Source organism: Lissotriton vulgaris, chromosome 5 (assembly GCF_964263255.1).
Source record: "Lissotriton vulgaris chromosome 5, aLisVul1.2, whole genome shotgun sequence".
In the NCBI taxonomy this organism is placed as follows: domain Eukaryota; kingdom Metazoa; phylum Chordata; class Amphibia; order Caudata; family Salamandridae; genus Lissotriton; species Lissotriton vulgaris.
This window is the reverse complement of record NC_141693.1, coordinates 131948823-131974969: the sequence shown is the minus strand read 5'-3', so window position 1 is coordinate 131974969 and position 26147 is coordinate 131948823. Positions and strand designations below refer to the sequence as shown.

At 42.9% G+C, this 26147-nt stretch overlaps 1 protein-coding gene across 3 annotated transcripts in view; it reads left to right on the top strand.

The window, feature by feature from the left end:
* Nucleotides 1-26147, top strand: part of RXRA (retinoid X receptor alpha) — a 474620-nt gene that overhangs the window by 161864 nt on the left and 286609 nt on the right. For 2 of the 3 annotated variants that reach the window (XM_086921055.1, XM_086921053.1), the window contains exon 2: nt 15024-15146. The exons of the other annotated variant lie outside the window; for it this stretch is intronic. The gene's annotated coding sequence lies outside the window, so the exon portion shown is untranslated. The remainder of the gene's footprint in view (nt 1-15023; nt 15147-26147) is intronic. 3 annotated transcript variants of the gene reach the window in all.

The following is a 26147-nucleotide window of genomic DNA, read 5'->3' as shown; positions in this document are numbered from 1 at the left end:
GATAATAATTTTTAGGAAGTGTATGTATTAATATGCTTAGCAGTCTTATTATTTTTTATGACTGTTTGTGGTGTAATCTGCAAGAACCCCCCCCCCCCCCCCCCCCATCTGTTCTGTTTTTTTCAGGTCCGGCTTGACAGTGCAGCTGTGTTTTGCCTTATGTTATCAGGTCTTTAAAATAAACACTGAGTTGCCTTCGAATCCGAAGAGAGTAGTATTTCTCTCGGACCTCATGCTGTTCACCTCTAGGGGCTGTTTTGAATCTGAATAGTAAACTCAACAATCACAGTTTCTCACATTCATTTCTTTATCTCATATGTGCTATCTACACAGACACATCCCATATGCTACTTTCCCCCCAGAATTGCAAAGCCAGTGTGTCTGGCCCAAATTCTCTAAACAGGAGTTGTGGTTGCAGTTCAAGCAGCCCTGTGCATGGTTGTGTTGGCATGTTTTAGCAGATTAAAGCAAGGCCTATTGGCTTTGCCTGTGCGTGTTCTTTTTTGCTCTAGTACCATGTTTCTGTAATGTGGCACCAAGTGTTGACGGACAGGTTTTTTGATACCAGTTGTAACTGGAGAGCTTTCATATGTTCGGTGTAGATGGACAGGTGTCGGGTACCAAGTGGAGACAGACTGGTTTCAGGTACCAGGTGTGTGCGGTGGATTTCAGGTGTCGTGGGTAGGGAGACTGTTGTAGCAGCCTTTAGATATCAGTGCCTGGGGGTCAGATTTCTGACTCTAGTGTGTCAATTGCATAGCTTGCTGATGGCAATAAAGTAATCAATGAACAGTTTTTAGCAGCGGTTTGGGGATATGGTTTCCTTTGCCACAGTATTATATAGATCTGTGACCATATATGGCTACTGACCATATATGAACTTTTTCCATTACTAGCCACACATTTAACAGTTTTCCTATGCCCCAGTTTTATGTGGACAGTGTTTAGACTACTGGGTGTACATGAACAGTTTTCGTACGCCACATTTTTATATGGACAAGGTTTAGATAACCAGCCACACCAGTTTTCCTAGGACCAAGGTTTATATGGACAGTGTTAAGACTACTGGGCGTACATGAACAGTTTTTCTATGCCAAAATTTTATATCCACCACGTTTGATTACTCGGCATACACAAACAATATTCTTTGCCGCAGTGTCATGTAAATAGTGTTCAGATTACTGGGGGTGCTTGAACTGTTTTCCTGTGCCACAGTTTTATATGGACAGTGTTCAGATTACTGGGCGTACGTGAACAGTATTCTATGCCACAATATCATATAGATAGAGTGTTCAGATTACTGGTCGAACATGAACGGTATTCTGTGCCACAGTGTTATATTGCGAATGTTAAGATTACTGGATGTACTTGAACAGTTTTCCTATCCCACAGATAGAAACCGTGTTCAAATGACTGGAAATATGGAAAAGTTTCTCTATGGTACACTGTCATATGGGCACTGTTCAGATTACCGGGCATGCATGAACAGTTTTCCTATGCCACAGTTTTATGGACTACATCTGATTACTAGGCGTACATGAACAATATTCTATGCCACAATGTCATATAAAGTGTTCATATTCCCGGGCATACCTGAGCCACTTTCCTATGCCACAAGATTATATGGACACTTTTTTAATTACTGGGCATACATGGACAGTATTACTATGCCACAAGATTATAGGGACACTTTTTTAATTACTGGGCATACATGGACAGTATTACTATGCCACAAGATTATAGGGACACTTTTTTAATTACTGGGCATACATGGACAGTATTAATATGCCACAAGATCATATGGACTCATTTCAGATTACTTGACATACATGAACAGTAATCCTACTTCACTGGATTATATGGACTCTTTTCATATGTTTGGTTGTACATGAACAGTGTTCTTAGTTCACATGTATATATGGACTCTTTTAAGACTACTGGGTGTACACAAAGAGCATTCCTATGCCACAGGATTGTAGGGACACTTTTCAAACAACTTGGCGGTACATGACAATTTTCTTATACCACAGTGTTTAGATAACAGGGCTTACATGAACACTTTTTATGTGCCTCAGTGCTTTATGGACAGTATTCATATTTCTGGGCATACATGGATAGAATTCCTATGCCACACTGGGACAATATTTTGATTACTGAGCATGTTTGATTAGTTTATTAATGCCACAGTGTTAAATCATCATTTTGATTACTGAACATACAAGAACAGTTTTCCTATGACAACCTTTTATATATGGTTAGTTTTTATGCTACTGGGCATACGTGACCAGTTCTGCCATTCTTCCGTATTATCTGGACAGTGTTGTGATTGCTGGGTGTGAATGTACAGGTTTCTGACGCTGATGTGTTAAAATCACAATTTACTAATACATGACATTTTGGCAAGAGTTTTTCGTTTCCAGCGTCTAATGCCATGTTATTGGCTCACAGAGTTTCCAGACCCCTGTGTTGAATGAACTTCCTTCAGATGCCAGAGGATGAATGGGCGCTTTGATGCCTGCATGTTTATGATGTGAGTGCTATATAGAGAGCTCTCTAATGCCTGGCAGAGAGCTTCTGATTCCTCTGTCGACACAAATCTCTCTGCTGCTAGTGTTAATGGATGGCAATCTGGTGCCACTGTTCATGGAAAACCTCCTGATGCCAGCGTCGAAGAAAAGCTTTCTAGTGCCATTGTTCATGGTCAGCTGGCATTCTGATGCCAGAGGCAATGAAAAGTGGCCTCATGCCAGTGCTCATGGGTAACCTCGTGTTCAGATGTACAGTCTTCTTATGCCAGTGTTGGCAGGCATCCGATGGCTTTTATCTGATGCCAGTATTGACTGAAAGCAGTGTAGTACCAATGTTTGTAGAAAGCAATGTGGTGCCAATGATAATGGAAAGGCATCTAATGCCCCTGTCGAATGATAGTGTTTTAGTTCCCTTTTAATGAGCTGCCATCTGATGCCCTTCATGAGCTGCCATCTGATGCTTGTTTTAGTGGACAGCCATCTGATGCCACTGTCACTGATGTTTAATTCTTGTTTTCATAGACCTCCTTCTGATGCCAGCACTAGTGGATAGCCACCTGATGCCTGTGTTGGTGAACGTGAATCTGAAGCCTTTATTGGCAGCCATCTGATGCCAGTGTCGATGGCCTGCAACCTCATGCATTAATGCCAATCCAGGCCTGCAGACACCTGTGTCATACCAAAGTTGATGAACTGTCCGATGCCAGCGCTCATAGAAAGCGGTCTGGTGCCATTCTTGGTGGGAAGCTATCTACTCTCAGTTTTGGCAGACCGCTGTTCGATGCCAATGTCTATATGTGCTTGTCTAATACAAGTCTACTGCCAGCCAAGATGGGCAAAACCCTGTTGCAACTGATAAGGGCTATCTTTCCTTTCCTTAGTATAAATGGGCAACCCTTGACTCCAAGGATGGATGACTGCCAATCTGCCACGGGACTTCTTTCTAATGACAGATGGCTTTCTGTTCTCAGTGGTGATTGGCAGCTGTCTGATACCAGTGCTGGATAAAATGATTTCCCATGATGCCGTATGATGGGCACAATTCTGATGCACATGCTGGTGGGCTGAAATATGATTCCATTGTTGTGAGGCGCAGCCTCCTTTCAGTCAGAGGTTCAATCAGTTATTTTAGCATCCTTTGATGGCGGCCCTTTGAAGAACAGATTTTTGATTCCAGGGTGTTAACAGGAAGATACTTCTTGTTAATGCTCACACATAGCTGATTCCAGAAAGTTGGCTGAGAGAATTGTGGAATGATCTAGTGAGCAGCAGTCAAGTGTTAAGAAGTCCCTGCCAGGGTCTGTGGATCAACGAGGCCAGATGTACAGAGTTTTAGCATTTGCAAACACTCTGATTCGTTAAATTAGAAGTCTTCACGTACACTAAAGCCCTTTTTCCACTTTACTAAACCCATTAAGCGATTCGCAACAGTTTTTCTGAATCGCTAAATGTGTTTGGAAATGGATAACGAATCGCAGTTTGGAAGGGGCACATTTATAGCATCCCTTCAAAAAGGCGAATTGGCAGCATATATATCAATAGTTTGCAACCTTAATTCCGATCACAAACCACTTGTGAAGTTACTGGTTTGCAAAAGAGAAGTGGTCCACTTTTGACCCCTTCCTAAAATGGTGATAACGTTTCTAGGGTAGTAAGCAGTGGTGCAGGGGACACTACCAGCTCTCAAAAAAGGCAATTTTTTATTTTCAAACTTTGTATTTAAGGAAATCTGGTTGCATTCAAAAAAGTTTCTTTATTTAGCAATAACTGACATGGGGCCATATGTATCAAAAATGAGTTTTGTGATTCTCAAATTGAAATTTTTTGCAAATTGCAATTAGAGAATCGCAAAATGCAATGTATGTAGGATTTGCTAAAAATGTTGCGAATCCTACATATTCCTTATTTGCGAATCACAAATTGAGATTCGCAAATAAGGAATACCTTCCCATTCATTCTTATGGGCTAGGAGGCCCATAGGAATGAATGGGAAGACATTCTCAATTTGCGATTACCAATTAGAGAATCGCAAATTGGGAATGCAATTTCAAGGTTGCAAGGGTGCCAAAAGGACACCCTGTTGCACCCCTGAAATATGCATATGTGCACATTTTACGCACATTCATGCCCAAAGGGCATGTATGTGTGTCATATGGCATTTTTAAAAATCAAAAAAGTGTTTTTGAAAGAAAATCGCAAATTACCACTAACTTGAAGTTGGTGGTAATTTGCAAGTTCTTAAGGACAAATAGCACATTTCTGGTGCTTCCAGAATTGCATTTAAGGAATCGCAATTTGCAATTCCTTAATTGCATTCGCAAAATAGAGAATCGCAAATTTTGCAATTCTCTATTTTGCGATGGCCTGTTGTTGATGATACATCCCAAAAGGCTTTTTCCAATTCGCAAACGGGCCGATTCTGAGAATCTGCCCGTTTGCAAACGGGAAAAAGGCTTGATACATATGGCCCTAACAGTTTGCAACATACCTAATAAATATAAATGAGTTATGTCGAATTGCGAACCACTCCATTTTGGTATTTTACAAACTGCCCTAATAGTACTTAGGTCGGTTTGCAAAAATCAATACTGGTTGCAAAAATATTAGTTGCAAAATTGTGACCAGTTTTTGCGACCAGTCTAATGAGACATCTGGCCTATAATTGCTTATGGATTAATAAACAGTGCTTTGGTCTTTTCAAACAATCAGATGTTAGATCTGGTTCCTATAGGAAATGACCTTTAGTGAAAGTCAGTGGTCTTAAATGACATCTTGACGTACTGTGGATGATTGACATTGCAGGTGTGGTAAGCAGACCAGGGAAATATGAGGGAAACAAACACTGTCCCTTCAAAAGCTGCAAAGTTTTCACACATTTTATGCAAAACTTAATTAGCTAACCAGCTAGCTTCGCTCCCAAAAAACGTTAAACATCCCGATTTTGCTAAAGACATGAATTGTGAGGAGTTTGTAATTTAATGTTAATTTACTTTGTAGAAGGCCCTTGCATACTACAAACTTTATTGTATATGATTTGATATGTTTTCATGTCTCTACATTAGGGTTGCTCTTCTGTTATATCGGTTTGGATAGAGCGCTTTAGAGTCAGCATGCTAGGCAGAAAGTGAAAATTCACAATAAAAATGAGCATTGTCTTTTCAGGTGTATGCTCAAGGCCGCCTGGCCTATTTAGACTGTTACTTTGTTGACACAAGGATTTATATGCATACAACAGGTAATCAGGTCAGACTCTTCTACTTGTGTTAACGTAGACTTTAAGAAAGAGGGCCGATCATCACGTTTGTGGTTCTGGGCTTCCGGAAGGCATCCTGTGCCATCTGTTGGACCACCAATCATTATCCTCCAATGTTCTAATGTGCCTGAAAATAAATTAATAAAATACCTTGTATGCTCCTGAAGGTTGGTATGAGCCTGTCGTCTCAGGTGGCTCAGTGGCATGCTCCTACAGTCTCCCGTTGTGTCTTCTGTTGCTACCTGAAGTGTTTGCAGAGAGAAAGAAGCATGTTGAACCTCTGCAGCAGGTGTTGTTATACAAATGGATGTCTGTAAGTACTCTGTGTCGAAGGACAGAGTGTGAGCTCGCTGGGGAAATCGTGAAGCTAGCTTGTTGCACCGCTGTCTTAATTTTTCCTAACTTAAGAAAAGTACTTTTTATGTACATTCGTGGTTACAGTATTTCATGCTGTTCCCTGCTTCAAGGTTAGAGTCCATTTGAAGCTGCAGTGTGCCATTTTTAAGTATGAATGCTTGTTAGGGAGCCGTTGCTAGGATCCCCAATGAAATGACGTCAAAAGCCGCAGACGGTCCCCGGCAGGCGATGTTTGTATTGAGGAGCTTTCATCCAATGGCATCTGTTGTTGGGTCTATCAACTAGCTGCCAGCCAAGGCTACAGTGCGGCTTACGAGCATACTCCTCACCCATATCTATGGCTAAATAATGCATGGCAAGCGGTACTGTCCCAATCAGATTTGTCTTGTAGGCAGTAGATTGTATAGGCTTTGTCCATGTCCATCTTTTTCCCTTCTTAGGGAGGTTCCCTCATCTGTATTTCAACTAGCACATTGAAAATGTATATTTGACAAACTAGGGGAGATTTGTGTGCCCACACTATGTGCGTTTCGAAGACGCCTGGTGCTATCTGTTGTAGCACAACCTATCCATACTGGAAGGATAATAGTTGCTTCTTAAAACATTCCTCTTTTTATTTAATTTTTTTTTATGAGTTTGTACCCATGCAATGAAGAACATGGTAGATGGTTGATGCAGCAAACACAACATGCAGACCAAGATTTACAGATAGCTTCCAGGTATACACATCTTGTTAACAAGGACTCTAGCCCTACAGATGATTGTACTATTGTGTCCCCTCCTACTCCTCTAAAATCGTATATAGCGTTTCTTACCATTTTGCTGTGATGTGGGGCTTATGCTCTTGTGTACTATTGCGCCCTACCCCAAATTTGAGCCCTAAAGTGGGCTCACAAGGCTGAAGGATAGTAAGCAAACGACTTGCTACCCAAAAAAAAATCTTTACCAAAAAAAGAATAAAAAGAAAAAGGAAAACAACATGTGCACCAAATTGTTCCTCTTTTTAACGTGGCGGAGGGTCACTAGAGTTCCATGTGTGATTTCTTTACAAAATAAATCTGGGGTTGAAAAAGTAGGGAAAATTCAGTCAAATTCTCTTAACATTGTTGGCGCTCAACAAACTGTATTGTTCTTCACCACTTGAGTGGGTCCGAGAGCTGCATGAGGCATGCGAGAGAATGCCCTGTGGCAATGAGGATCTTTTTATATGTGCTGTTTTAGGTAACTTAGAGCACTAGTCACCCATTTCAAAGATGAAAGGATGGCTGGAGCATACCAAGCCAATACCCCATACATGTATACGTTCAGGACGGCCCACTCCATGTACTGTAGTGCTCTTAGAACACTTTCGTTTTTCTGGACGTTTTGCTTCATGATGTATTTGATGTTATGATTTGCTTATCAGGTCTTTAGGTTATTATTTCTTGTTTACAGCCAACAAATTGTGCTATCATCATCAGACAGTTTCCGAGGAAAGGTTTTCAGAGCATCAGGCAAAATTATATTTTGCCATTTGGACTCTTCCTTTAGCAACAACACAGTTTTCGAGGCCATTTGTCGCCGTCTTGCATCATGTTGTGGTAATTTGTGATGGCACTGGAAGGTAACAGACTACATTGACCCTCAAAGAGGTGCAGTATGGGTTTTGAAAAATGTGACAGTTTCACGTTGGCTGTGCAATACATTCATGTCCCTCATGCAACAGGACTCTCCATGTGCGCACACTGGTGGCAGTCTACCTGTGCCGCCATCTTGGGGGTAGTATTTTCAGGTCACCCTTTCCCTGCTGCTTGTAGAATGTCCTCATTGCGAGCAAGGCCCGCCCTTGCTTTCTGAGCACCATGCCTAAGAAACTATGAAAACACAGTCTTTGAAGGTCTTAGCGGTGGTAAAGTCTGGGATACATCAGCGGTGAAATATTTCGGGCCCTCATTTATGAAGAAAGAAAAAACCTAAACTTTGAAATTTCAGTGCCGTCCACCCTACTTTCCACTTAAAAATCTGGCACCCCTTCAGTGAAAGTAGGAAAGACCAGAACAGGTTTGAGATACGGCAGGGGTGATGTCATGCTTGTGCCACAGCTGGGAAGCGGGAACTGTTGACGGATAGGTTTCATTAGGACCCCGGCCAGGCATCAGGTTTGTAGCCGGGCACATGACAGATCCCGCATGGCAGCCCTGAAGGTCCAAAAAAGAAAACATCAGTTGAAAGCCCAAAAGATGTCAAGACTTTCACATTTTGTACAGCTGATTGAATAAGGGAGTTGCTGCAGTCACCAGCGGTACCTTTGTCTAGCTTTTGTATATTATTGAAAGAATTGGCCAAGGGTAGGTCCAGCGGTGGTTCTAAGAGTGGAATGGGCTTTAGTTGGAGTGATTCCAAAGGAAGAAAGCAAAAAAATATGGAAAACATTCAGCATTTTTAGGTCTCTTCAGATCGGAATCTCCAGCTGGTCAGAACTTGCAGCTAGAACCAGGCGTTTTAAGGAAGACCCACGACTAAGACATAGAAATTTTATGTGCCTGGCAAAAGAGGAGATCCTCCTATGTTGCCCATGCTGGGGATTAGCACATGGATCTGCCATGTGTCCACAGAGACTCCTATCTACCGCCACAGCTGTATTTGTCGACAGCAAAATATGTCAGTTGCTTGGGTTGGAAATGGTTCCGTGCCCCTCCTCCCCGTGAATTGTTGATTATAGTGAAAGAGAAAGACAGTTTTGTGTGGATAGTGCAGTGTGGCTGTGGAGACATTGTGCCAAGAAGCAGCAAATACAGATTCATCCCTAATTGATAGTGTGTGTGGTTGTGATAGCCTTTCCCCTCTTCAAGTGCTTCTAATCTCTACCTGGCACGGTGTAAATCTTGCATAACCTGATATAGTGCATTCCTTGTGCAATTCTTAGTAAACACACTACACCACCTTCCACTGAGTGCATATTGTCATTCTTTACAGTCCTGGGTATGCGTGGTCACCTGGTGGTGTCATGTGCATGCAGACCTCTCTAGGTATTCATAATGTCCCTGCTCACTGGTCACCCGGCTCTTCCTCTTGGCCCTCGTGGGGTTTCAGTCTTGAAAATGTAAATATAAAGTTTGTTTTTCAGAAATTCGACATAAAATCCTTGCATAGGTCCATTCATCCAAAAAAATAAAAAAAGTATGGAAATACTTTTGTCTTCCTGACCCTCCAGTGCATTACTGCTCCTCTGATTATGTACACAGAGAGCAAGTGGAGTCTGACCTCCGGGCTTTCCCTGCCTCCTCATTTGCCCGCCCAACTGTGGAAAACATTGCAAATGCAATATCTTGTTTTTTCCCAATACAACTGGGATTTTTTTGCCATTTATTGACTTTTACTTGTATATGTTAGGTAATATTTTGGAATATTTGCATAGTGTGATTGGGAATACCAATGAAGTTGTGTGTGCGGTAGAACGAGTGCACTGGCTGTGCCAAACTCAAACCCAATCATGTAAGTGAAATTAGTAATCAAAAGTTGTACATGGACAGTAGTTTAGGACTGAGGTTACTGTCCTGAGTTATCAGGGAGGTCTGAGGCAATAGCTGTAGTTGATAATTGTCCAGCTTTGTCTCATGTTGTCCATAGGGTGGCTGGATTGAGTGCATTGGTAGCCTACTGACGTCACCTATCCAGTGTCATACCCCGGGACGTCACCAATGGGACTGAGCAGTGTACTGCTCTTCTCCAGGCATGTCACGCTGCAGCTTCAGTGTTGTCTCATTGTGCAGTTATTTCATGACTCCGATCATTATATGAGCCTTGCGTGATTCAGTTCACCTGCAAATGCATGATGGAGCAACTTGGACAGGGCCTTGTTTTTGCCCTTCCTTCGCCAAGAGAGATTCCCAGGTTGTGAAAAAGAAATGTTCTCAATCTTGCGACAGATCCTCTACTTGTAAAGCTGACAACAAAGGCTTTAAGTTTGGGGTTGCCCGACAGACCCGATAAGTTATCCAAGTCTTCCTTATTGCCTTCATTTTAGAAGGATAACCCTTGGTATATAACAAGGGTCGACACAGAACTTTGAAGCTGCAATCAGAGAGTCTCTCCAGACAGCGTAGCACCTTGTAAAACTATGACTCTAATGCAAGGATTCTGAGTATACATTAGCAGTTGAGGTAATATGTTGGAGAGGAAAACATTTTGTAAAAACGTCGGTCCCTGTCTCATAATTACATGGTGGCCTAGGAGATCTTATGTTTTCGAGATTGGGGTAGCCAGTGTGTTCACATAATCTACTGGCTGGTGGTTACTGTTGCCTCATGTTTTCTGTCAGCCAAGATATGATCACTCATGGGCTCTCTTGCCTACAAGTATGTGGGTAACAAACACAGTTTATCTGTTACTTTCGTGTGATTGGGCCTATACAGTCCAGTTGCTAAACCATGCAGTAGAGAGATAGAAGACTTGAGTGCAAATGTTGGCTTCCATCTTGTAACTCTGGGCGATAATTGCAACTCTCGGTGACTCCGTTTCCTGCTCTGCAAATATCTGGAGTGCATATGAAGTGGGCAAATGCTTTTTAGAATGCATTTTTTTCAAATAGAAAATACTATTTATATTTGTGATGTATTGGCTCTGCTTGATCTTTAACCACATGGCTGCTGGGCGTTTTCCCCCCCCCTGTGCTGGAAAATGCCATTTTAGTGGCACCATGACGAGCTCAGCTCGTCATCAGCACACGACACCCGTGGGTGATGACGAGCTGAGCTCGTCATCAGCATCGAAAGGGTTAACTTGCCTTGGAACATACTGAAAAAACTCCATGTGCGACCACGGCCTCTGCCTAAACATTCACAAAAGCTTATTTTTTCCTTTTCTGCTCCAGATCCACCTCCGTAAATGTAAACCTGTAAATGCTAAAGTAAAAATATTACATGAAGTCTTTCTTGTTGATGAGCTTGATGTACCACGATGCACACTTCAGTCATCTTTCATTAAGGTTCACTGGGGGAAAGCAGAGGTCTTTGAATAGTATGCTGTGAAGGGAGTTTTCTTAGGGTGATTATGTTGCAATAAAGATTTGTGCTGAGTGCTTCAGGTTTCTAGTTTTCTGGAGCCTGGTCATGCTTTGATTTATAGAGCAGCTTTCCAGTAAGCAACAGCAAAAACGGTTGTACTCCAGTCTTGAGAATCATAAAAGCACACAACACCTCTCCTTTATTTCAAAATTGTCACTTCTAGAGAGACTCCAGTTATTTTACCACTTTTATCACTGAAACATGTTATGTCAAAGCAATATCAAACCTAGAAAGAAAACTGAGCCGCTATGTTCACGGGGTGCAATTCTTTTAAAATGCAATCGGTATCCAGTAAAAGTATTTTTTTTTTTAAAGATCTTCATACAAACATATTTTTACTGCGAGTTTGCACTTTAAACAGTCCTGTAGAACTTTACTGAGAGGATGAAGATTGTATTGTCCTTGAATTTTACTTCGCCAGCAAGTCAGGGTCCACGAGCCCTGGGTCTATTCCTCTTGGCTGGTTGGTGCAAGGCAGTGGAGTTCCTTGTGACACATCTTCCAGGTCTGTGACCAAATCCTACAGATCCTAGATCAAGGTATTCGCAGCAGTGAGATATGAGTGTTTGCACAAACACTCACATGTTGCCCACATGTGAGACTGTTTTGAAGCCTGTTATCCCATGAGTTTGGCTAAGAGTAAGGCTGAGCTCACGATAGCAGGTTTTTGCAGAAGCGAGAAAGGGAAAACTGCTATGGGTTCTCTGAGGCTGTGCATTAGTGGTTTCAATGACAGGCAAACAAAGATTGCCTTGCAAAGTGCTGGAGACCACCACTTTGTGCATTGATTATGTTCTCTCAGAAGGCAACAGTCATACCGCACACCATACATGAGTCCAACCGTATCACACACAAGCGTGTTTTGACACAGATTCCATGATGTCACAGTTGGGGAAGGGTAGAACTATTAAATGTGGTTACAGAGCATATTTTACGAAGGGGTTGGGCAGTACTAAGCTAAGTTGTATTTGTAATGCGCCTGTACCTGAAGTACTGATTTAGCAGCCACCAACCTTCAGTTTCCTTATGAGCTGGGATCGAGGAGGAAGTGGCAACTACTTCCTGTGGATATGCATGCACTGTCCACTCACCCATATCTGGCAGAGCCTAGAAATAAGTGTCTCTAAAAAGACATTTTTCTGGACCCTTGCTAGAAAAATGCTGCACAGTCTACTAGTTAAACGGTGAGTTGGTGCTTTGTGACTGTTAGGGTTAAGACCATTTTAAAATCTTAAATTAATCCCTGGTAAACAGAGATTGAACATTTAAAGATAAGAATATAAATATTAACCATATAGCCTGGGGTACAAATTAAAACAACAGATGGAAAAAATGAAAACAACAAGACTTACAACGTAGGTCTGGTTGCAGCGAGAAGATTGTTGAGGGAGACAATTGAATCAGCGCAGGACAGAAACCAGACTGCCAGAGAGACACAGAGACTGTAGAGAAACAATTTTCAAGGGTGATGAGGTGTGGAAATTGCTGCTCACTAAATGGTCCTATTGCCCACGCATGCAACAGCGATGATGTCAGCAGCGGGAAATGACCTGCGCATGTCATCTGTCTGGAATCCATTTTTTAGAGGGTCATTTGTGTATTCTAATTGCAACAAAAATGCCACATGACTGGTTTAAAGGAGAAGAAAACTAGTGTTCAAGGAGTTGATTTCTGTGGCGTGGTAGCCCAGAACGAATGAAAGGTTGAATTGTTGCGTCGGACATTCCACAATATTGATTACCTCATATCCTTCTTAACGTCATAAGTCGTCTTCCTCTCTCTAGACTTGAATTGCTGAGTTTGACCACTAAATTCATATATTTTTGTGTCTCCAGTAAGTAAACAACTTACCAGATAGGGTTTGTACAGCAGCTTATAAATATTGCTTAGAAAAAAGTTGTTGGTGGCCAGGTAAAGTTTTTGAAAACTTTAATTCTATGATCATTGACTTGAGTGGTTCTAGAGTGGGGGATTCCGTTGTCATTGTAATGTGCCTACGTAAAAGTATAATGCATAAGTTAAGACATAGGTTTTATGCAAGTCTATACATAGGTTTGCAGGATAAACTGGCATTTTGCATTTGCTAATCAAATGTATTTCTGAACTCTGATTTATCTTTATCATATAGACAATCCAAATGGAATTGTAGAAACTGACCAGTGAGCCCAATTAAATGTTTAAGCAATATAAAAGAGGTTTTTATATTCACTCATAATTATGTAAATACCTACTTGCGCCAAACCAAACTCTTGGGCGCAAAAAAAGAGGAAGGAGCAGGAAAGGAATTTCTGCGCAGCTTGAAATGTACTAGTGGGTATCGTGTTTTCGTTCTCTCTGTTTTGTTAACAAAGACTAGGTTTAAGTTAAATGTTAATAGAGTATCTTCCAATTTCAGGAGAATATGCCAAAGGCTGGGAATTACCAACAGTAGAAATGTCTTTCTCCTTTTCTTTTCTTTTCTTATAGTAGAATATAGTAATCAGTAGATTCTACTCGAATTATAGCATTTTTCCCCATAAATCAGGGAAGCGTTCCACAACCATACAACTCAAAACACTGCCCATGTGTTACTTTATCAGATTGTTGGTCAAACATACAGGAAAACAACTCTGCCTTTTATCCCTTTGTCAGCGGTACCCTATCTGCAAAGCCAAATGGAAATGCACAGTTACTTACGCTGCAGTACTAGGAGGTTTTGAGGTAGGATTCGGTATTGCTGTCAAAGCACAGATCACCATCATTCTTTTTGGCTAAAACATGAAATCATCTTTCCATCTTTTAGTGATGTCCACTGTATATGGAGAGTGGAGAAGTGTGGCTCAATGGTTAGAGCGGCAGACCCTGATACAGAGGTCTGGCCTGGGACCAGGTTTCAATTTCTGCCTCGGCGGCTCTTGGACTCAATTTCCCCGGACCTGATAATTCTCGCCTCGGTGCCTAGTCTAATCATGGGTCCCACTCTGTGACTCTGGGCAATAGCTTGCTTAATCTCCACAACGGCCCCAGCAGTGCTTGGATGCCTGGCTTCACCTTGGGGGTGCCCAGGAGTGGACATCCCACAGGAAAGCCAGGAAGGGTTCCACAGCGGTATGAATACAGCGCTACAAGACCTCAGGGTAGAAGTGCGCTATATAAATACAAACACATTTACATATGCACTATAAACGGATCATGCCAAATGTAGAGCATTGAATATATAATTTTTAATAAGACTACCAAAAGGTGCTACCGTGCCATACTAATGGCAGACTGTGCTCTAATCAAATAATGGGGAATACTAAAAATAGCCAAATAAGAGTCATTCAGGTACTGAATCTGAATGACAATCATTTACACAGTCAATAGCTATTCAGATAATCTGGCGAGTAACCAGCTGCCCGGGGCGTACATTGGACGCCACCGCTGTATGCCGTGAATAAGACAAAAATAAGGGTTTACAAGAACTTAAACACTGCATCAGTGTATGTGGGCTATGTAATTCCCATAAGCTGGACAGAACTGCTAAGAAAGTTTATAAAACCACTAAGCCTTTCTTTAGACCACAGGAGAACATTTCTACATGAAATCTTAGAAATTTGAATATTTCTGATATCTGACCTTACAATAGAAGGTGTGGTAGTGTGGGTTTAATGAGCCCTCCCAATTACGTTGCATATGTGTTCTGGAAGGCACTATATATGTGATTATTGATGAATCCAATATTGCCTTGAGTTTGCTGCTCTCAAGCTGATAAAAAATGAAGATGTGTTTGTGATGGGTGTATTACATGATGGTGGCTTCTTGAGAGGACGGTTGTCAACTTGTTCCCTTCTGAAGGCTGTTTTTATCTTTCCTCTGCAGTTGGGGCTCTTGTAGCTAGAAGATTGCAAAAATACAACTGCAGGACGTTGGGAGCCAGATTCAAACCACTTGGGAGCCACTAATGGCTCTGAGATCTTCGGTTGAAGTGCCCTGCTAGACAGGGTGAGTATCGCCTTGCCCCTAGCAGTGTTTAGTCCCATACGAGTGTTGATGGCTGTCTTGCAAATAAAATGTATGTGCTGTCGTAGTCTCTTGACCGCACTTCTGGAAATCATAGTTCATACCCCGCACTTAACTCAGTCCTATCTGACCAGTCCTATCCGAGGTTGCAAACCCAATCAATGGCGATTTGATAAAAGGCTTTTTTAATGCAATTCTTTTGCTGAAATTTTCTTGAGTGAACACTTTTAAGATGCATGTAAATTATAATATTTATTATCTGGTGGCATTAGCTTACTCCTTAGGATCATGGTCGGTCACTACATACACCTCCTGTTCTAATTTTGCCTGACAACCCTTCCCGTGTCTAACTGTAGTATCACCGAACTGAGCTATCTGTTACATTCTCTCCTTTGTCGCTGCCCGCTCACCTTTCTTTCTTTCTTTGTGGTTGCGCTATCATTGTCTCTTCATGCCCAGTGCATTAATCAAAGACTCTACCTGGCTCCTGATCTTGACCCCACTGTATTTGGGCTTTTCCATGACACTTTATGTGTGTCCGCTCACCTGCCTGTAACTGTTGTGTCTTTGCCTGCTTCTTTCTCCTTTATCACACCTGCCCTGTAGACCTGTCTGGTGTCCGCACCCAATATTTAACCAAAGTACCACAAACCAAAATGCCTACCCTTTCTGGTGTTTTCACAATAAAAAGAGCCTGATATCTGTTTTTTCTGGAGCCTTTGATTTTCCCTCTTCCTCCTGAGTTGAAATATGCTCCTTCCATTTCTCTCTTGGGTGTACGTATGGTGGGGCCTGATTTTAACTGTGTTGCAGCTTCTCCATCTAGGCCCTCACCAGCCGACAAGCCATATGAATACCCCCAGTTTCCCAGCATTCAAGATATCGCCCAGAGCTGATTATAGCGCCCTGCAGCCTGTCATTTCCCCCAGTGCTTGCTACAGATTAAAGTCTATGACTACTGCATTGTCTGTCTCCAAACTGATACTCTGTGCTTTAACTTTATTCTGAAATACAGCCAAAGCAGTACTGCATCTCCACTTAATCCACATGGGTGTAAATTATTGTGATTGTTGTGTGTACAACTTTTGCAGTAGGTTAAAGGTGACTACCTGTGTTATCAAAACTCACCAAAACTCTATAATTAGCTGACGACAGACGTGTAACCGTCTCAGTAAAGGCACTGGACAACCATTTACCAGTTGGAGTGAAACGGGGAGAGGAGTTGGCCTAACGGCTAGGGCAGTCGACCTCCAATCTGAGGAACTGGGTTCGAATCTCAGCAATGATGCTGAACATCCTGTGATTCTAGGCAAATCACTTAATCTCCCCGTGCCTAACAAAAAAAATGAATGTGTCCTCATGTAACGCAACTGGTGCTATGTAAAGCACTCTGATACCTTCGGGTCAAGTTTGCGTTATATAAAACTTAGTAAAATAAAAATATTTGGCAGACCTGGTTTCTTTTTAACACTAACCAGTGAGAACCATTATTAAACAAACATTGGATAAAGCTAACCAAACCTAACCACTTACCAAACACAAGCAGTCACTGTAAACCCCACTGTCATATGGTAAGGATGCCTGGGCTGCGAATGCTTTACGGTGCCTTAGGAACGGCAGCAACTGTGAACTTTCCAAATGCTAATATTGTTAGATGTGAGCTATGGGCCTAACTGAATGAAACATTTGCAATAGGGATGCACAAAGTTCAAAGTATTTCCTTTGCGTAAATTATGCACAAATGATTACTACCTGTGATTTGCAAAGTTTTCTCCATGTGCTTTTCGTGTTAGATTTGTGACTTTTGCTCTATTTTAGGTCTGGTGTTAGCCTTTTCATTTTACAAAAATTAGGCATTCAGTGAGCTCTCCAAATGGTTTTTTATGTAGTGTAATTCCCATTTTTCTTCCAATCACTACAGCAAGGAGCAGGGGTTCAGCCCACTTTTGTAATTGTCTAACCTTACGGTGTGTGACAGCCTGCTTCCGTTTCACAAGGGGCACATCTGCAGATAAAGTGCAAAGGACTACCGCGAACGTGTGCTTGTTGAGATTACAAATATTTTTGCTTTTGGACAACTTTTTCTTACATTGGGAATAGAGCCCTGGAGTCGGTCCAACAATAACGTGTGAAAAAAACATGTCAAAACAAAACCGGAATTGAGAATGCAAAAAGGCTGTTAGCCAACTCCAGACCTGTTGCTATTGCCACTGCTTGTTTGTGTTGTTTTTTAGACGAGAGAGTTCCCAACAACCCCCCGGTTTCAGATTCACGAGAAAAACGGTTTAAGAGTTAACTGATGAGAAATCAGCGCATTCATTGTCAGCAACAACTTGAACTCAGGAAATACTTAAAAGTTCTTTGGGGTGGGAACTTCAAGAGGGCGTAAGCAAAGGAAATGCGGGAAGCTGTGGACTACAGGGGCCAATAATTACAGTCTATGTAAGACTTCACGCGCGTATGCAAGTGTGCACAACCCTAATTTGCATGCCTAGAAGGGAGCACGAGAGCAGCAGAGAGACGCGCCCTTGATGTTCCACTTTTCCATGCTGCCCATTATGCGGCCGTCCGTGACCTTTCCCCTCCCATCTCCTTCCGGGTTCCTCTGCAGTGCAGAGAAACCTACCCTATGCACACACTCCGCATTTCGAACACAGAGACCCGGGGGACTAAAAGAAACAAGACGTCTTTCAGACATCGAACTAACACGAGGCCATAGAGCAACCTCTTTTCAGTCCTCGATCTACAAACCCTGAGATATTGAGTGAACCGATATTATTTTTTTATCATTTCATCTTCTCCCGGGTGACCAACAAAAGCGCACTACGCTTGCAAGCTTTATTACTTTACTTGAATATTGAAATTTGCTGGTCTTGAGCCCTTCCGGGTCGGAATTATCACCGGAAGAGCGACCTATTGGTCCAAGCACAACCATTGGAGCCCTGAAGATTCGCGAGATGCGATGAAACACGTGTCGGCTGGTTGTTTTCAAGCTTTGTTCCATTAAACACGGAAACCAAGACCTTTTTCAACACATGTCCATTTATTACTGTCTATTACTGTTGTTTCTCTGCACTATATTGGACTTTTGTGTTAAGCCACATTGTGGCCATTGTACTTATTGAGTGTGTGCATAGGGTAGGTTTCTCTCTATAGCGTAGGATTAGCACAGCTTGCTGACTTCTCCTTTGAGTGGTTATATGGTTGTCCACTCACCCAGTTGCACCACCTCCCACTTTGTCTTACAGTGCTTCCATACTGGCAGTGCGCCCATTTTCTGACATCTAAAAACCATTTTTTCTTTTTGAAATTCCTCTGCAGTGCAGGCAGCCTTGCTGAATGGCACCTGGCCCGGCTGAGGCGGACACGCCCGGGGAGAGGAATCCGCGGCCCCTGTGTCTGAGGCTAATGCACGGCTGAGCCCGTGCACGGCGCTGGTGTGGGAGGGAGACGTGCATGGGGGCGCAGGGAAGCGTCAGGGCGAGTAGGCGAGTGGCATAATGGTAATGTGGCGGGTCACTGGGAGGTGCTCGGAGGGAGGTGGCAGTCGCTCAGTCGTGTAATTCAATAACCGAGGCTCGCTTTCCGGGGTTCAAAGGGCGGCCCTACAGATTAGTAACGAGAAAAGTGAAATCCGTGTTTTCCTTTGTTGCTGCCTTTATTCATCTGCTCGGTAAATGGGAGAAAAAAAATAGGATTGATAACAATTGGGCAAGAACATTTGTAATACTGCGCCAGTGGTAAACAATAATGGCCCATAAATGGAACATTGGGCAAGGATCGTTGGTCCTGCGCGCCTTTGCCTTGCACCACGCAGAATGAAGCTGACGTCACTCGTACAATCATGCTGTGGAATGCATTTCCTGCATACTACGCCCACCCGCGGTTTCCACTTTCAGCTGTTGTATTTCCAGTTCTGGCTGTTCACTGTTTTATCGTTATTGTTCTTCATGGCACTCCTGGGCGCAGAAAACAGCACATTGGCGCTATATATAACAATAACATCAAAATAGTATGTGCACACTAGACGCAAAGAGAGTTTCTTCACTGGACGCTGAAGTAATTGTAGTCCAATGAATGACCTGTGCTCAGCACACGCTGGTTCTGGAGTGTCAGAGATTCCCAAGTCGTCACAGTGGTTTGCTCAAATCAGCTGCTTTAGTAGTTGTGTAACACGGGGCCCATGAAGTGTGGCTGTGGTTCTGCATCACGTGACCCCCAGCACCAGCTGCTTAAAAAACCCCAGGCTGGCAGCTAAAGCCACCCGGCGCTGTCCAGTGATTCAGTGAGTTCACCAGGATTGGCAAAGTCGCAAAGCTTTTTCTATCGAACCGAAGGTATTACTTGACAAAAATGAACGAAATAAACATAGGCTGCAAATTTCAGTGCAAGTTCGACTTTCGTGTGGAAAGCAGAACTTTTGTAACTGTTTCGTATGTGGTGTAATGCGTGTTGAGTCACTTGCAGGGTGTACACTTGCATACACAATGCTCATTAAGTTACTGGCAGACACGGTTTCGAAGTACTTTCGCGAAAAGGCTAAGAAGGGTATACACTCACATAAACCCATGGCCACGAGTTACCATCGGAAATTTACACCTACAAAAGAAAACTGTCAAAGTGCCCGTATGTAGGGAAAGTAGGAAACACTGCAAGCTAAAGGCAGGCCAGAGTTTGGCTGCTTTTTTTTGACACCCCTGCGCCTGATGGGACGTCATGCTTCATGCGCAAACCTGCCCTTAGCTTCCCAGATGCTCAGATTAATGGTGTGGCCGAAGCTTCCCTCGCCAGCGCTCACTGAGTCTTTGTCAAGTCTGTTGTGTCACCGCCTTGTGTGTTGACCTTGGTTAAGCAATGTCACTGAGCTGCCTTGGCTTAGGCACATAAAAAGGGTTCCATAAACTTCCAGCCTGCTTTCATCTTCCTTCCAACATAACAGTGGCCCTTTGGAAGCCCCAGTGTCCGTCTCCCCCTGACCTGGCCTTTCATATCCCCCTTGTGGCCCAGTCCATTCTGGCTTGGACAATGGTGTCCTGAAGGGGCACCGCCCCCCTGTGCAAGAACACTGGGTGCTCGGTAGCCTGGTGGTCCGGCTCTCATTTTTTCAGCCCCGTTGGGGTGACATTATAACTGCCCCGCTCCCGTTTATGAGCATGTGCGGGAAGGGTGGCCTGGGAGCCCTGCAAGGAATTCAGACAGTTCATTGCTGCCTAATTTGGTCCGGAAGGACGAAAGAAAGAGGCTAGAGGGAGCAATGTCAAGCCAAGGAACCAAAAAAAGAAAAAGCAATAGATCGAGGGAAGGGAGCGGGGATGCATTGGTTAGTACATAAAATGCAACACGTTTTCCTTGGCAGCCTAGTTATTCTAATTAATTGATGAGTGTCGTGGAAGGGAATATACAGGCTCCGGTATCTAAAAGAAGGTTTTGGCGGCATGTAGTGCTTAGAAGATATTGTAACCTAACACGTTGGTCTTGGGATGACCTTACAGTATGACGCACCAGTTTCAGGGTTGGACTTGGACAGAAAATAGGCTAGGGCACCAGAATAAAGTTGGCCCCATTAGTGAATTAGTTTGCTAAAAAATGGCCCATGTTTGCAAATTGGGGCAGTTTTGAACGTGTAAAGACACGCTGTGTAAGTATTTCGCAAGATATGGAAAACTGCATGGATTCGAGCTTGCTGCAGGCAATGTTTGTTTTAATATCAGGGAAATTGACAGTAAACACCGGCCCAGCAGACTATAAAACAGGCCCACAAACAGTCAAAAAAACGGCTCACACACCAGCCTGTCAGACCAGCCCATTGGGCCCTGCCTTGATTGCCGTATGGGCTAGTCTGACCCTATTAAGGGTCTCAGCAAATCTGCCTAGGGGTCACAATAAATCACAAATGTAATACTCATGTAATGTAATGATTTCGCCTTGTAGGTATGCGGTGTCGCAACATGCGTGAAGGTGTGAGTGCACAGCACAGCCTGCCCTTTCCAAGCATCGAAAGCCCCGCAGTCTTGCCACCTTGGCAGTGCCTGACAAGGGACCACTTTCAGGGGTGCCACAGTGCCCTTGGACGCTTCACCTTTTTTTCTTGCTGACATCCCTTACAGAAGGACACTGGTCATGATCGTGGTGCCATGACACAAGTTTGGAGGTTTTCTTTCCTTATGCAGCACACTGCTTCCCGATACTCTCTTGTGTGCCTCTTGGAAACACTGTGCCATTCCGGTCAGGAAAGTGCACAAATCAGCCTGCGCCCAAGCGGCCATGGCATAGTGTTTTTGTGCTTACCGTCAGTATGATGAGCTATATATGTATGTACATGTATTTGTACATGTACATACATATATAGCTCATCATACTGACGGTAAGCCGGACGTTTGCATTTTCTGTTCTTTTTGGTGTGTGATATAAACAGAAGGTGAACTCTCGACACTTTTAGGAAGATACAAGTGTAACTGCCTTATGGGAGCAAAGGAAAGTAGATTTAGAAGAAGGCAATTGTAAAAAAGAAACAGACTATAGAGCAAAAACATAGTATACAGAACTGCAGGGCAGTGAGGGACAGAGAAAGAAATATTGAACAATAAGCCATCATCTTTTCTCTGGTTACTTTTATATATACGAACAGGAAGTAGGCAAGCTCTCTGTTAAAACCTGTGGCTAGTAGGCCACCGCCCGAGCTATCAGAATCTATTTTCAGGGCAGTGTGGTAAAGTAAGAAGTGGTCTCATTTGCTTTGATCCAAAAAGTATATCTGATACTGATATTTTCTGCCTTTTTACTGATTCAAATTGTCCATTTGTAATGTGCACACCACAGACTCTGTTGCTTCTCTGTGTCGCCAGGCCCAGGCATCTTGTGTTCTGGATTGTGCAAGCGGGTTACGGGAAGAGGGCGGTTTTGCGTTCCATGCGAGGAGAGCGGTCCCTAAGGGGACAGAGCGTTCCCGCTGTCTGGCCCACACAGCCTACAAAAAGCAGCTTCCGGCACTAGAAGGCCAGCAGACACCATAGCTCGGGACTCAAAGAACTGAAATAAACAGAGGAAAGAAAGAGAGATTTTGTGTTGCCTTGGTGCCCTCTCCCTCCTCCTTATACTCTCCACCTCTCATCCCAGACTGGCTCAGGGCCAAATTAAGAAATGACTCTTTCCAGCTTACAGGCATGGCACAACAGATTAGTTTGTGTCTCCCTTTCCCTTAGGTCAGATCTGCAAGTGGTTAGATTACTCCAGCAACTGTGATTTACTACCTATGCGGCAAGAAAACCTTGGGTGCTATGTATTTATTCACTTACGCCAGAACCCAGACTGCTGCAGTGGTGGACCTAATTCTTATTTTTTAACATGTCTTAGATATGAGGTGTCCAATGTCGTTCCAGGAGGATGGATCCAAGTAAAATACATTTACATGCCGTCAATCACACTGAAACTTATTTACACACTGGGTGCTTATCTTGCTTATCTGGATCAGACCTTTCGGCCTAGACCTACCGTGAATACCCCTGCCTTAGAAGCTCCCCATCCTACAAAAAACCTTTCTAGAGCTGTTTGAAACTATTGGGCAGATACATATAATATATTCTGTGATACTACCTATTGAGTTACAAGGAGATATGTGCGAAGCTGCAAAGATGGGCATCTCTCACCTTGCATAGCTTTTTAAAAACGTTGCCAGCTTAGTTTTGGCCTACAGACTGCATTAGCCGTTTCACTAGCTACAAGTTTTCCAAAATATTCACAGTAAAAATACATATAATTACATACAGGAAGGGACTTTTTGTCACATCTCATCAACCATAAATGTGTTCAGCTGTCATTCAAATTTTGCTTCCGTTTACCAAAGCATGAGGTAGTTCATCCATTGGCTTTTTAGCATAGTGAGTGACATTTTACTCATTACTTGTGCACAAATTCCAGAAATGGCGTGTACTTCCGAGCCACAGCTGGTGTGCATGGGCTGCTGGGTAATTACTTTATTTGTATATATTGTTTATATTGTTGCATATTGCATATGTGTGCAAATTAGCTTGAATCCATGACCCCCTGTAACAGGTCTGACCTCTGCCTAATCGTCCTCCTCATCCTGGATCAGGTATTGGCTAGAAAGGCCAACCTCTTAAACACAAACGTTGGTCCAGAGACTTGAGGAATATTAATCTTACAAATGTAACTCCTATGCGTAACAGCATCCTTCCACCTCCCACAAATGTGATGAATGTGAATGATCTTACTAAACATTACATCCAATCCATGTCAGACATACTTGATACGGTTGTTCCGAAGCAGCTAAAAAGAATAATGAGCCAGCACTCCAAATCCTGGTTCAACGGGAACCTGAATGAGGAAAGGTGCACCTTAAGGCTTGTAAAGAGATTATAGAGAATTCTCCCTCCTACGGACATCTCAAACACCTAAGGTTGACAAGTAGCTCCTATAACAAACACATCTGAAGGTCCAAAGCAGAATACCTAAGGGAGCAACTAGACCTGGGCAAAAACAGACCCAAAAAACTATTTGAAATCATCAAACAACAGTCTGCAAATCTAACCACCACTCGGTAGACACTGGCTCTTGGCAAGCAATAGTGAGCCTATTTATTGAAAAGACAAGGGTGATTGAATCTGATCTGAAACTAGCCTCACAGTTTCTGCATACCCTGGTCCGGCTTAGTCTCCTACCAGCAAAGCTCCAGGTTAGTCCCCCTCCTATTGGCCAAACCACTAAAAATAATGCTACTTGGAATGCCTCTATGATCCTGGATAAAGCCGATTTACTCACAACACTAACATCTATAAAACCCTCCAGCCACTTCAGGGATCCTTTGCCCGCCAAGAACATCAAACAACTTTGACTTTCCATACTCCCTCTGTGGACTAGGATAGTCAATGCATCTCTCCGAGGGCTTGTTTCCTGACTGCTTAAAAATAGCACATGTCACCCCAATAAAAATAAAAAAAATGCAGACTTATCTAACCTCAACAATTACCATCCAATCACCAATATCCGGACACTTGCAAAGCTATCAGAGAAATACGTACACCTTCAACTTTGTAACCACATGGAGCAGTTATCAATCGGCTTCAAAATGGGTGATAGCACTGAATTGGCTTTACCGCACATTGTCAATGATGCCCTGAGAATGCAGGACCAGAACGATCCCTGCCTGCTTACACTACTTGATTTCTTCTCTGCTTTGGATACAGTCAAACATGACCGCATGATTGACCTTTTTTAGAAGAGAACAGGGTTTTCCGCTCCAGTTTTAAACTGGTTTGCTTTGTTCCTTCATAGTAGAGCACAAAGAATCAGTCAATCAAAACCTATCTGACACCACACTGGTCACAATTGGAGTTCCTCAAGGATCCACGCTCTCACCCACGTTATTCAACTTGTTCATTGAACCTCTTACCGAACTTCTGAAGCTCTCAAACTTTCATTGCCACATGTATGCTGATGTTACACAATTATATCTGAAAATGTCCTCACCCGAAGATATCAATGTGCTTAACTGCATCTTACTGAAAATCCAACAATGGCTGACACGTAATCACTTCATGCTTAACACTCTCAAAACTGAATTCTCCTGATCGCCCCTCACAACCACAATTCCCCCATAGAAGAATGGCTCAAACAACTCACTACTTTCAACGGCGACCCGCACGTTATCGACCACTAGATCATTAGGTATAACGTTGGGACAAATACCTGAATATGCAAGATAACATCAGTGCAACCACCAGTGGAGCCAACTACCAACTGAACACACTAAAAAAAATCAAACCCTTCTTGCCACCGGATTATTTTCAGTTAGCAGTCCAATCCCTAGTCATCTCCAAATTAGATCACAGGAGCACTACTCTTGCAAGCCTACCAGAAGTAAAGTGGTTCCATTTCGGGCCATGTTGAACTCAGCTGCTAGGCTCATCACATGGTCCAGAGGATCGGTTTAACATCACACCAGACCTAATCCATCTAAAATGGCTCTCGTTTGAAGCAAGAATCCAGTTGAATGTAGTTTGCATGACACACAAGACCTTGCACCACCCTGCTTGGCCAAAAAACTCAAACTTTCGGGTGGTAGTCGTTCCCTGAGAAGTGCTAACTCCCTATTGCTGAAACCGCAGAAGTGCAACAAAAAGAAAACGTACAACTACTCCTTCTCGGGTCTATCCCCAAGAATGTGGAACGCACTCCTGCCTGGAACTAGGACAAACCCCTCAATTACCTCATTAAAAAAATAAGTAATAATGCTTCTGATGAATGGACTCCTACACTAGTATTATTAAAGTTTTTCTGTGTGACTATTCTCATGTGGACATATCTGGATCTTCCAAGCTGATTGGTATAGTATATCTGTATATGTTTCTGTACTGCTGCCCGCTTATTCCTTCTTGCAGTTTCTCTAATATGTATGACCTGACTGCTAATTGTACAGCACTCTGATACCCTGTCCGGTCATTTTCGCGTTAATATAAAACGCCTTAAATTAAAATAAGTAAATACATTGCACGCTTGCCAAGGCCAGACCTATTAATTTTCCTTATACTTGTTCTTAAAAAAATGGGGCTAATGGTGCCTGTGTGATACTGGCAAATATTCCTGGTGCTGCACAGGGCTGCGAGCAGAGATTACCACTCGTGGCTGGCAACCCGTCACTTACTGGTGTAGTGTTTCAGCACCTCCAGAAGTTCTCCTTTGAGAATAGAACTTCTTGCAGCGTAGAACACCCAGTGCATGGCTCCAGATCAACTTTTATTGTAACTGTAATCACCAAATGTATTGATCAGTTAATAAAACCATCAGCCATATCGGGTGGGATATCTCGGTGCGGTCAAAACTTTTCTCCATGAAATCGAAAAATGTCACCCACCTTGATGTTAGGATGGAGTTAACCTATATATGTTGCTCGACTTTGTAGGAGAAGCTCTTTGGCACAGCCCTAGCTTCACATTGTTTATCATTTTCCGTCTATAGTCTTAAAAG